Below are 9,706 nucleotides of genomic sequence, written 5' to 3' on the forward strand. Positions count from 1 at the left end.
ACACCAAAAAATTGTTTAATCCATTCACATTGGAAATATAACTATATTAAACAGATAGAGATTTGTGTAGGTTGTTCTGTTTGAAGTTAGTCTTCATTCAAGGGTAGGGTAAAAAAAAGAATCATTGAAAACTGGTTAACATGCGAAAAATGATTAAGAAATAGAAGATACAAAAGTGTATATATAAAGGATAACTATTACCAATTGTTATACAAGATAAAACCAAATATACCTTAGAGATAATCACTTATGAACAAAGGGAATAACAAGAACAATTCAGAATAAAACAGGTCACATGTAAATTTCTTTTGTATTATTGAATAACACATTAGATAAACATATATAAACATGTATTCGATCTGCACCAAGAAGGATCTGACATATATGATATTGATCGCCATCCAGTGATCCATCATTTGTAAATACATCTTAGTCCTACAGAAAGTAAGTCGCGGACTGGAAACCTCCGTGTCAATGTCTCTGACTGTGAAGTCAGGTGACACGGGATTGAATTCATCAGGGAGCACTAGTTCCCTCAAGATTACAGATACACCATGCTAACGAGTGCCAAATAGCACGAAACTTGAGTCCAGCATTTCCTGTTGACTGCCTCTAACCATCATCTTATCTCAGCATAGTGAATGCAATGTCGAATCACCTAGATTAGTGGCTACATTGCAACTTGGTTGATAGGATTTGATCTGCACCAAAGAAAAATCTGACATATATGACATTGATCACCAGCCAGTGATCAATCAATTGTAATAAAACCGACTGAGTATTTATTTTTGGATAATACAAGATCATTTGTCAACCTAGATGATCACTGCTTCTATGACGTAATACTGCAAATATTTGCGTAAATTATAGCAAACTGAATAGAGAACAGTTACTCATTCAGGTTAATTTGATTTCATGTTCATCAAGTAAACATTTCAATGTTTCTTAGTTACTTCTAGATCATAATTATTACATAATTTCTTTTTTGCTATTTAATTCGCTTACATTATTTAACTTTTCAATAGATTTACTTGATGTTGTTTTACTTGTATCTTCCCATTGTTATTTAGGACTGCAATTGTTTAGTCTCATGTTGACATAGGACGAAACGCACGTCTTGGATTCCACTGCTAGTCATTAAACATCTTTGCTTTTCAATAGATTGTTCAAATTTCTCAACTGAAAAAAAGATCCATTCTCACTGTCAGTTGTATAGGGATCAGTATTCTGGTGTGTGTTACTGATGTCGATAGATATAAGTAGTATGTATCATCAAACGAAAGTGAAAGTCCTAGAGGCAGAAGATTAAGGCGATCAAAGTAAACAGAATGAGAACAAGGAGTAATTTCTGTGGAAATGAAGGAACAGTGATGTCTGGGATGAATAACTGACATTTTGCAAATGAAGAATTCACTGTATAGTCCTCAGATTTTATTAAGATGTTCGATTGCCTCCACTTGTGTTCTCCTTCACTACAATATCGTGTTACTTATACATGAGCTACATTCCAATGAATAGAATTTCAAAATTTTTCATCATTTATATACTTCATATTTCATGGTAAAATGATAGTATATGAGCTAGTTAATCAGAACGAAGAATACTTTTTGTAGATGATTAAAGGAAAATCAAGCAATAGAAGTACCATTCAACACTGCTCAAAATGTGATTCTTGTTGATTTTTCTCATGTCCATCTCCATTTCCCGGCGTAATATGTTCTACTTTGGTTTTCCTCTTTTCCTTTGGCCTTGAAGATTCCATGTGAGGGCTTGTCTTGCGACGCATCTGGGTGCTTTCCTCAATGTGTGTCCTATCCACTTTCAGCGCTTCTTCCTGATTTCTTCCTCCGCTGAAATCTGGTTTGTTTTTTTCGTACAGTAGATTGTTGCTGATAGTGTAGTGTCCGGCCAACGGATCCGAAGTATTTTGCGTAGACCACTGTTAATAAAGACCTGTATCTTCTGGATGATGGCTTTCGTAGTTCTCCATGTTTCTGCCCCATACAGTAGAACTGTCTTGACATTTGTATTGAAAATCCTGACCTTGGTGTTGGTTGACAGTTGTTTTGAGTTCCAGATGTACTTCAGTTGTAAATACGCTGCTCTTGCTTTTCCAATCCTCGCCTTTACATCTGCATCAGATCCTCCGTGTTCATCAATGTCATTTTATAACTGATGTTAGTTTATGAATACAAACCCTCAAAGCTTCGATAATTAACTTTAACTAGAAGACAAACAATCTGTATCCATAAAGACAAACTTATGTGTCGTTGTTTTCTTTACAATTTATTTTATGGTTAGAGAAACTTAAAAATGTAACTTTTATAGATTCTTTAATTAGGTGGAATCTTTTTAGGCTCTATTAAATGAATATTTTATTTTCAATAAGCTATCCATTTCTGGTAATTGAACATTCATCTTGGTTGTTTTCAATGTCATCTTTGTAAGTGAACAAAAACACAGGTAGCGACAATCATATGGAGTTGGATACAAAATTACAGAGCATTTTAGTGAAATCTGAGAACCATACAGTAAATATTTCATTTGCAAACTATCGATCAATCGTCTCAGATTTCATTGTCTGTACATTTTCATATCAATTACTTTCTGTTCCCGTTCTTTCGCTGTCGGTCTTCTATCAAAGTACATTATATTCCGGACTATCGTCATATACTACTTATGTTGATATAAATAGCTCACACCACACCACAATAATCTAAAAAAGTAAAAAACAATTTAAAAAAAGTTTTGCTGAAGAAATCATTTTACCTCTTAGTAACAAACTGAGTTTTTATAAGATCAAGTATATCGATCATAAATAAACAGTTCAGTTTTGACTCATAGCATTTGAGAATTCTCTAATTATCAGAAGGCCAGGAGTTCCATGGTGGTCTAGCTTCAATTGACTGATGATTTCAACCTGTGAAATTTCTAAAATCTCCACAAACCCCTTCTGATAATAATCATCTGCTCACTAGTGACTGACATTAAGAGATGTTCCTGGAGTTCTGGTAAGAAGACGTTACCAGTGAAGTTCAACCAGGTCTGTTGTGAGATATCAACTCACTGAAGACAATGGTATACGGTAGCGCAACTTCGTGGATTGGTTCAAGTTAGACATTAACATCATTGGATGCCGGCTCGGTGGTCTACTTGGTTAAGCGCCTGGCGCGAGACTGATAGGTCCTGGGTTCGAATCTCGCGAGGTGTGGGATCGTAGATGCGCACTGCCGAGGGATTCCACACTAGGACGAAACGGCCATCCAGTGCTTCCAGATCTTCCATGGTGGTCAAGCTTTAATTGATTCATGATTTCAATTTGTGAAAATTCTCTAATTATTAAGTATTATTGTGGTATCTGCTACTGATATCGACGAATGAAAGTAGTATATATCACCAAACGAAAGTGAAATACTTGACGGCAGAAGGTTGAGAAAATCGAAGAGAAGAGGATGAGAACAAGGAGTGATTGCAATGAAAATCAAGGAACAGTCAAGTCTGGTTAGCTTTCAAATGAAGTATTTACTGTATAGTTCTATAATGCTGTATTACACTATCTGTGGTTGTCCCCTCTTGTGTTCTTGTTCACTACATTATACTTAATATTTCCCTCTTTTGTAAATGAGATATATTTTGTAATGTAATAAATATCCCATATGGAACAACAACAACAACAACAACTGGATAGATTAACCAACAAACAGAATGATAATTAAACAATATGCCTTTTGTTTTTTTAGTTTTGTCCATTTCTTATATACACGCAATGAATAGATTATCATTATAAGAGTAAAAATATATCTGTATTTCTTTGTGAATAAACAAATAAGATTCGATTCTATGAAAAGGATTAGAGATGAGTTTGTTTTTCTCTTTTCTTCTTTTCTTTTACCAAATTTGTCCGTATCCAAAGTTGTTGTTTTATTTTTCATTATCGATTAATGATAATCATCATTCACCATATTTACTAGGTGAGAAATAATTGGATTATCATTTTTGGGGATAGAAAAAATATTCCCAATGGATTATATCATATTTCATGATTAATTAGTTCATATCCTTTTATAAGTAAATATGTTTAGTATAGAAATAATAATCCCAGAAACTGATAATGGTGGTTAGCAGTAGTAACCAGAACATGCGTTTCGTCTTATTTGGGACTCGTCAGTTAGATGTACTTGGATATTTAGATTTGTTAATGCTCACTCTAGGACTCAAACTCAGTACCGTTCGCTACGAACATCATCGTTTTATTCACTTAGCTACTGAGTCCTAAAAGTCACTTGCATTATGCAGTGGAGTGAAGTTTAAATTCACTTGGTGTTGTTTTACTTGTATTTTCACATTATTATTTAAAACTGAAATTGATCAGTTTCAAGTGCATCCTGTGTGTATTGCCTCTTTATTGCCTTAATGTTTTAATTTTCTGGTTAGCGTTTTTTAGTGAGTTAGTTTTCTACGGGATAGCGCCGCTAACCCCATGCCCAACCCTCCTCCTTTATCCGGGCTTGGGACCGACAATAGCCCCCTGAGGGACTACATTTTTCTGCGTGTAAAATGGTATTTTTGTGTATCATTGTCTTTTCTACCCTTAGACGAATCAAAAACGTACTTCTCAGCGTCCAATGGAGAGCTAACTTACAGATGAATAAAAGCTAACAACTTCAAAGTAACAACATCTCACAAATTTATTTACATGTCTGTATCGAACAGTTGAAGAGAGAATATGCTTCGAGAGATATTTGTTGGCACTAGATTTTCAACTGAGGAAGATTTAGCCAGATGAATGAGAGTTTACAGGGATCAAGCTTTCTGTTATTTTATTATTATTATTATTATTATTATTATTATTAGCCCATGGTTCCATCACGTAACAGAAGATTAAACAAAGTTCATCCACTGTTTACTACTGTTTGAAACTGGAGCCTTAAAAGTAGCAGATTTTGTTTATGAAACGGATGGAAAGAGGATCATTACACAGTATATCTACAGTATGGGTCAAAAAGTGTTTAAGCAGTCAAAACTCCTAGGTTTGTAAAAATATTTCCTCCAACGTTAACGTAATAGGTAGTTTTGAAACGTTCACGGAGCACATCGTCCAACTGGAAGACGAAGCACAGCTGCAGCGTGACGTAGACAGCCAACTGCAATGCTATTTCTTCTGTGCATGGAGTCAGAAGAGCATAGCTTCTTGGTTTGCAGAAATCATAGGAATTGACGACACCTATAAGTGTAGTAAAGAAAAACTAAACATTTATTACACTACGTGACTCACTTAATTCACATAATCCCGTAAAGTATTGACAATGATATAACCCAAAGTATTTCAGGTGAAGGCGAATGAAGATTGTGATCAAACAGTTTCATCTTTAAGATGATAGCTGAAGGTAGTCAACAGAAAACCCTGTACTTAGATTTTTTGCTACTTGGCACTCGTCAGCAAGGTTTACCTGTTAATTTGAGGAAACTGATGCTCCGTGACGGATTCGATCACGTGTCACTAACAAGGACCATATATACATGATATTGATCACCACCCAGTGATCAATCAATTGTAAATTCGATCTTTACTATAAATGAATGCAGTTTCTATTTCTTACAACGTTAAGTAAATCATAATAATAAATCATAACATTCATAATAGTATTGATGAAAACAATAATTGTGTTATACACATAGTTCCCTTTATTATTTTAAAGAGAGTAAGAACAATGATTGGTGCAGAATAATAAATGAATTCATTTGATTTCGTTAGGTTCTCATCAGCTGCTTACAACCTAAAATATTTGAAATTCAACGTTATTATAGATATTGACATACTTATACAACAGAGGGCGATGAAGGATGTAACATAATGTGGTAAAGATTTCGTTAGAGTTAATGAGGTCATAAAATTTTTTGTTTCGAATATATAGAGTTTGGGAGGGAAGATTCCAGAAAATTGAAATAGTGATTAGAAATCATGGCATTAAAACACATTAGACGATTATGTAATGAAGTAACTGTTTCATAGAACAGAAAGAATATGTACTGCCGATACAATAGAAGAGGAAATTATGAATGTTAAAAAGTGTTTAAGAAATAACGGATACCCATTGAAATTCATTGAGAAATATGGAAAACGTGAAGATAAAATACCCAAAGAAACTACAGTAAATAAAAAACCTGTTTTTATTCAACTCAAGTTCAAAGGCGATAATGTCACAGGGTCAATCAATATGAGACTAAAAACTGCACAGACAAAGACATATCCTGCAGCTAAATTGATTGTCCTGTCCAAAACGACATGTTCTTTGACACAATCAAAGGTCGACAGGTATCCCTTTCATGTTACCACCAACTGTGTATACAAATTTACATGTATCTGCCAAAGCAGCTACATTGGTAGAACAGAAAGGAGAGCCTACGTTCGATTCAAAGAACATATTCCGAACAGTTTGAGATCAAACGGACTAAAAGCATCTAGCAGCGCTGTCGCAAGACATCTCCTTGACACAGGACACGAAGTCGATATACTGAAGTCCTTCAAGGTGATCAACAAACAATCAAATTCAAACCTTTTGAAATTCGCTGAAGCGTTAGCAATCAAACGTTTAAAACCAGATCCTTGTGTACAAAAAGAAACAGTAATAAATCTTTCTTTGCCCTGGTAACATTCACCCCACCCCCTTTTATTTTATTTATTACGTCATTTCAACTCTTTCTGAATTTTATAATTACATCACTCATAACTGACCAGTTTCAATTCATATCTCTCTTTTTATTAACATTAATCTATTTTCAGTTACTTCATTACATAATCGTCTAATGTGTTTTAATGCCATGATTTCTAATCACTATTTCAATTTTCTGGAATCTTCCCTCCCAAACTCTATATATTCGAAACAAAAAATTTTATGACCTCATTAACTCTAACGAAATCTTTACCACATTATGTTACATCCTTCATCGCCCTCTGTTGTATAAGTATGTCAATATCTATAATAACGTTGAATTTCAAATATTTTAGGTTGTAAGCAGCTGATGAGAACCTAACGAAATCAAATGAATTCATTTATTATTCTGCACCAATCATTGTTCTTGCTCTCTTTAAAATAATTGTGTTAGATTAATGATCAACAACGATGAAGTTCACGCCGTAATCGTTCAGGATTGACTATTGTTTTGGAATTCTGTTTCAATAATAGCAGAAACTAGATTAAGTTTGTACAGAACAATCATCTCATAGACAGAAAGTAAAAAGCTAAATTCTTCGTTAGTCAATGAAATATAGACGTATTGTTTTAGTGTGATATGCAGTTCTGCTGATGCTATGTCTTCCATTACACTTCAGTTATCCTGCCATATGTGGGATAGTAGAACTGATGGCATTGTGGTTGTGAGTTCCAACCATAAAATGAATGAAACTTTGCATTTCAGTGACAGAAATATTCAATCAGCAGTTTCACCACGCGACTGGACATGGAATATTAAGAGCTACTGATATTCATTGTACACATCGATGACTATTCTATAGACTTGATTGATTTACATAGTATTATATCACATTGTTGGATTAGTTCTGTATCCTTTGAATTTAAATTATCGCACATACACAACGTTGAGTATAGAAATTTATTCTAACTAGTTTTATGCAACTATTGACTACTGATATAAGCGAAGATGAATGGTTGCTAACAGTGGAATTCAAGACGAGCGTTTCATCCTATTTGAAACTCATCGGCTGGCTGTACCTGCATCATAAAGTTGATGTTCACTCCGGAACTTGAACAAAGTACCGTAAAACAATAGGAAGATACAAGCGAAAAAAGCAGTTTATCTATTCATGTTACTGTAATCTATATAAGTAGAAACATTTCTTGAAATAATTGTTCATTGATTATTCATTATAAGTATATTCATCTATCACAATTGATTGATCACTGGGTGGTGATCAATGTCATGCTTGTCTAGTCCTTATTAGTGCAGATCGAATGCTATCGATCATGTTGCAATGTGGCCACCAGTCTAGGTGACTCGACACTGCGGGCACTATGTATTGAGATTTAGATGGTGGTTGGAGGTAGTCAACAGGAAACCCTGGACCCGGGTTTCGTGCTACTTGGCACTCGTCAGCAAGGTGTACCTGTAATCTTGAGGGAACTGGTGCTCCCTGGCGGATTCGATCTCGTGTCACCCAGCTTCACAGTCAGAGACGTTACCACTGAGCTATCCGAGCCGTGACTAACCTTGCTGACACCTTGCTGACGAGTGCCAAGTAGCACGAAACCCGGGTCCAGGGTTTCCTGTTGACTACCTCCAACCACCATCTATATTCATCTATACTTATGCATTACAAGCCAATTATACTAATGGAAGTTAGATTTTCATTTAACTAATTCATTCAGAAGGGGTAAAACATAACTTCATACTATTCACAAGACAGAAAAAAAGAAGAAGAAGAAGAACTCATTGATAAACTAATTGAATATGGATAATTTACATAATTTAATCAAATATACTAATGAATATAGTTCCCTAATATCAGATGGGTTTTGTGGATATTATAATAATTTCAATGGTTAAGATCATGAGTCAGTAGAAGCTAGACAACCTTAGAAAACCCGAAAGCACTGGACGACCGTTTCGTCACATTGTAGGACTCCTCAGCAGTGCGCATCCACGACCTCGCTCGCTGAGAGATTCGAACCCAGGACCTACTGGTTTCGCGCGCGGGCACTTAACCACTAGACCACTGAGCCGGCATCCAATGTTTGTGTATTTTTAATCATTAGCGTTGACACAAAGTACAATCTGTCCGATGTTCAGTTTTGGTTACCAAGTTAAATTCTAGTCATGATAATTACATAATTCAACAGTTGGTTATTCATTTGTGTTATTCAAGTACAATACAGCTTAGTTATAGTTTAGTTCTCAGCATTTTATTCACCAACGGGTCAAACTCTGCAAAAGCGGAAGGAAGCGTCATATAAAAATCGTTATTGGCCTAAATCCAAATTATTACGTCTACAAACTTTGGCGGACGAAATGGCACTGATAACAAAAAGTAGGCAGTGACTGTAGTTGGATGAATGATTTAAGTACAGTCATATACATACAAACGCTAGGTGGATACTTATCACACAAGAGATTTTACAGAAAACATAATTACGAAACGATGACTGGGATGTGTTACAGAACTATGATAAAGCGTCTGGAAACAGTGGAACATTGCGCAGTTTTCGCGGACTCAAAATACGTTGTGGTGAATAGCTCATTGTTTTATCTGGTCGCCTTATAACGGTTCAGCAATGATCAGTATGGAAAGTGCATATACTTGCAGCTAAGAAAATTAAACAGTCAGAAACCGATCACTTCTTAGAACCATACTAACAGTTTGATTCTATGTTTCTCTTGACGTTTTCCACTCACAGCTTAAAAGAGAAAGTAGATGGTTCGTTTGAAATTGCTTCTGCTTTTCACGTGTAAGGAATATTGCGATTTTATACCTCTATGAAATACATTTCTCAATGCTACTTTTTAAAATTGTAGTGCTTCACATATCCAAATGATCTGGCATACTTCTCAGTATTAAGTTCATGTTTTTCAACTGCCATAGGATTCATAGGTCTGTTTTCCGGTCACGTTACTGGAATAAATATATTAGCAGTAAAAATGTGAGTGATACGTAGTATGGCTAAACGGTCTAAAGTTGGTAGATTAGGTA

Source organism: Schistosoma haematobium, chromosome 3 (genome assembly GCF_000699445.3).
Source record: "Schistosoma haematobium chromosome 3, whole genome shotgun sequence".
Classification (NCBI taxonomy): domain Eukaryota; kingdom Metazoa; phylum Platyhelminthes; class Trematoda; order Strigeidida; family Schistosomatidae; genus Schistosoma; species Schistosoma haematobium.